Here is a 4296-nt window from a genome sequence, read left to right on the forward strand (position 1 = left end):
TGTGAAGTGCTGGTGATAGGTGCTTCAGAGAACAAAGGACGAGAATGGTGCCAGGAGAGCTGTGGTGCTGGGGGTATATCTACGTTGTGGGTGAGGGAAGGGGTACTATTTTACTTAAGAAAGTAATGAAAACATCTTTGATAAGGCGTCATTGGAAATAAGGTAAATTTGGGGATTTTATATATTGGTATCAGAATGATACCAAGTAATGAAAACTATTATTTTTTAAAAATATAATGCTTAAATCTGCATGTAGTGTTGGTTTGGGGGGGAAATGAGTGGACAAGGAAAGAGTGGCAGCAGCTTACATCTGAAGTCTGCTTGCTTGGTGCTCCTGGGGACCATGGGGTTGTCTGGCCTACCACACTTGCCACCCTTGGAGGTTGAAGTCCTCATCATGCAGGCCTGCGACAACCACCATGGAGAAGGGCTGCCAGTCTGAATTCTCTTACCTGCCCATGATTCTAGGAGATGGACATGGCTGCCACACTTTACTGGAGAATGGAAGTAGTCACCCTTCCTTCTCTTATGAGAGGGCATTCGTAACTACCAGATAATACCGTTTTTGTTCACTTGCTGCCGAGATATGGAAATAGAGCCACGATATATGATATCTCTTGCTATCGACAAATTGAAGCCAAGGCATGAAAGTAAGGCAAACAGATATCTCCAGAGAGACTGTTCAGAAAAGTGTCTGTGTGCTCTGAGCAAAACACCTCTCTATGGATTACTTTAAGTAAAACTTGAACTCATTAAACATGCATATTTTGAAAAGAAGGATTTTTTACAAAATTTTTATTCTAAAGGAGCTTTATGAACATACAAATAGCTCCTTGCGAGAAAGTTCATTAGAAGGATATTAAGTGTACATTGGTCTGTTTCCTCAATAACTTGTCCTTCATTTTCAACACAAGATCAAAATCCTATTTAAATTGATTTTTCTTGAGAAAAATCTTCTCTTTTACTTTTCTCCAGTGAATAAGCCAGTGGGTGCACTAATGACTGTTATCCCCTTTTCCAGGCATGACTGAACATGGTTTCAGTGACTGTTCTCACTTTAGACCCCAAGAAGGTATGTCTGAAGTTGCTAGACTTTGGGAAAATAATCCCCCCTGCAGATGATTTTGCTTCTGTGTCTGCTGCTGATATTTCATTTGCTAAAGCTGCCGAAATGAATTGGCTCTTAACAACGGGGATTTATTACCTTACCAGTTACATTCTAAGTCTGTGAAAATGTCCATATTAAGGTATCAACAAGAGAATACCTTCTCTGAAGAAAGACTCTGGTCATCTGGGAAACTACTGTCACATGGGAAGGCACATGGCTGGAGTCTGTAGGTCCTTTTCTCCCTGGTTTCTTTGCCTTCAATTTTCTGACTTAAGCAACTTCCACTCTCAGTTCCTGTGGGTCCCCTCTTCACTTTTTCAGGCCTTCTCTCTCTCTGTCTTTTAACCACTCATAAAGGACTCCAGTAAAGGATTAAGACCTATCTTGAATGGGCTGGGTCACATCTCAATTGAATAACGTAACCAAAAGGTCCCACACACAACAGGTCTGCACCCACAGGAATGTATTAAAAGAACATGGTCTTTTGTGGGGTACATAACAGCTTCAAGGTAACATCGCCATTCTCCAGAGTCTTCAGAATGTGACTAGGGGACCTTGGCTTCTAGTGTCTTAGAGGACTCCAACTTGAAAGAGAGGGAACAAATGGGGTCAAAACAGACAAACTTATTTCCAAAGGACTCTCCACCCTCAGACAGTCAGCTGATAACTGTATAACCTCAAGCTAATATGGGCCAGGTGGTCCTGAGACCAGGGCTAATTTTGGTTTTGAAAAAGGACTGGCATTGCAGCAGCATTGTTTTCTCTCTGATGTCACCATTTGGAATTTGTTACTGGAGATATTAACATCCTTTTTTGTTAACAGAAACCCTTCAGTGGTGCCATTGTGGAATTGGAAGAGGCTCTGAGCCAGATCCCTGATCCAAAACTCAGGCAACTGCTTAACCCAACCTTTGCAGGCCTCAATTTGCACATTATATAGTTGAGCATGTGACTGAGAACTGGGATGATGTCTTCCTGAATGGCACTGGCTACGGAGGGAGGTGAAGAATGAATCTGGGCGCAGTTCACAGTCCACATCCATGTGCTGCTGGCTGCTGTGCTGCAGTTAGATAATGAAAAATATTACTGGACTATGGGACGATACCTTGTTGCAGCATAGATTGATACACACAACTGCAGTGTATACAATGCCAGCAAGCATCCGGCTCTTACAGAAATAAAACCTAATCATCCATTTCAAGGCCAAAACTCAGTATCAGACATAAAGTTCAGATTTTTCACATTCTGTTCAGAATAGTGAATGTGGGGAAAAAAAAAGAATTGGAAGCATCATGGTCACAACCAGCCAGAATGTTGTACAAACAGGAAAAGCTGTTGGCGGGTCAGTTGGAGGAGTGTTTTCCACTGCAAAGACAGCCATGTCTTCCTGGCTCTCTGCTTTCAATAATTCCATCCCCCAGAGTCTCATCAAGTCGCCAGATGGGAAGCCCCGAGCAAGGTGTCCAAAGGCTGCTGTTGCATTCTTAGGTCCCTTTGCTGATCCAATACTGTTCCTCTTCATTGGCTAAAGGTTCATGGCAGGGAACCGACACATCAAACTGTCTACATGAAAGGTTATACTCTGTCTAAATGTGTTGCACAGGATGCTGAATAGACAAAATACAACCATAGCAAGGATGGCTTTCCAGATTGGGGTTTTTATGTGGACTACTTTTATTTCAATCTGAGCCTGATGGAAGCGCACAAGGAAATGAAACTTCTAATGAATTTCGAGTCCTGATTTTGTGCATTTGTCTACTTTAGAGAAGCATTTACTGATGTAAATTTTGTTCTCTCTGGTTGTTTGAATAACCAGATGGTCACTGTGATTTGTATTTGCTAATATTAAGTTATATGACTTATAATTTCTCTAAAGTTGGCCCTAACATATACTTATAAAGTTAAGGGACCGTACAGTCCAGGTCTTTGTTCTGCTGAGTTATTTGATGAGTTTTGTTTGTTCTCTTTCCAGAAAACACATTTATCCATTCATTTCCTCCCATAAACGTGGAATTCAGACATGGTACTTTGGAGGATGGAGTGTTTTATTTCATCCTTAAAAATTTGTTATGAGCAATTAAAGACTGGCCCTGTGCTGTATATTTACATAGGATGATATTTTAAAAACCTATATATTAGTTTTATCAACCCTAGTCATATTGGAATCTTTTACAAGCATTTTTTAATCCAAAGTCTGTACCTTGTAATCTTCTGTTGAAGAGTTTTCCGTTGAATGTTTACAGACCCTATAGAGTTTCTTTTAGTTTTATTCTTCATAAAGTTTTTCAAGAGGTTGGCCTTCCTAGTTCCCTGACTGCAAACTCTCTTGTAATCAATCTCCACCCTTCTAAAAGTATTTTATGAAAGATATAAAATTGAAGTCCCATTTCACTCAGATTTAGAAAAGCAAGAAAAGAGGAAAACTGTAGGCATCACATCTGTCACCTGTTTCACAGAGGACATCTGCTTTGATCTTTGACATGTGCATGCATGTGCTATCTACTGATGACTTTTACACAGTTGAACCTCATGTACTTGCCATGCCCTCTCTCAATTGTTTTTCAAGTGGACTTTGAATGGCTTTTCCTAGGGAGTACTTAAGGGGGGACAGAATGACTTTTCAGTAACAAAAATGCTTGGAAAATGCATTGTGAGTATGATCTACGTTTGATATAAAGATATTCTGAAAATGAGGGGCCTAATTAAGAAGGACACTAATTATATGCAATTTATCCCTTATGAAATATTTCTGCAAGAAGCATATCCTCATAGGGCATGTGAAATTGAAAAAAAAGGACTGGAGTGATTAGGTTCAAGTGTCAACTTGGGCAGGTAACTATTCCCTGGGGTGCCGTTGCTGTGGACTTAAATCATCTGCATGTGAAATTCATCTATGGCTGATTACTTCTGCCGTAGGCTAAGGTGGGTGCTTTCTGCAATGTATGAGCCTTAAAAGAAGGAGTCAGACATGAGAAGCTCAGGGTTTGGGAATGCAGAAAGGAACTGCTCCAGGGAAAGCTATTTGAACCCAGAAGCTGGGAGAGAAGCCCAGCAGACATTGCTGTGTGCCTTCCCAAATCAGTAAACTTGTAACTAAGTAAGTCCCCTTTATAAAAGCCAGTCCATCTCTGGTGTATTGCATTCTGGCCACATTAACAAACTAAAGCAGTGACATAATTTATATATCC

The 4296-nt window shown here is 40.6% G+C and overlaps 2 pseudogenes; both read left to right on the forward strand.

Annotated features, from left to right (window-relative positions):
• Positions 1 to 419: 419 nt before the first annotated feature.
• LOC143671687 (late secretory pathway protein AVL9 homolog pseudogene) lies at positions 420 to 1231 on the forward strand (annotated as a pseudogene).
• Positions 1232 to 1621: 390 nt separating this feature from the next.
• On the forward strand, positions 1622 to 2637 carry LOC143671688 (late secretory pathway protein AVL9 homolog; annotated as a pseudogene).
• Positions 2638 to 4296: the final 1659 nt, after the last annotated feature.

The sequence above is a fragment of the Tamandua tetradactyla genome, chromosome X (genome assembly GCF_023851605.1).
Source record: "Tamandua tetradactyla isolate mTamTet1 chromosome X, mTamTet1.pri, whole genome shotgun sequence".
Classification (NCBI taxonomy): domain Eukaryota; kingdom Metazoa; phylum Chordata; class Mammalia; order Pilosa; family Myrmecophagidae; genus Tamandua; species Tamandua tetradactyla.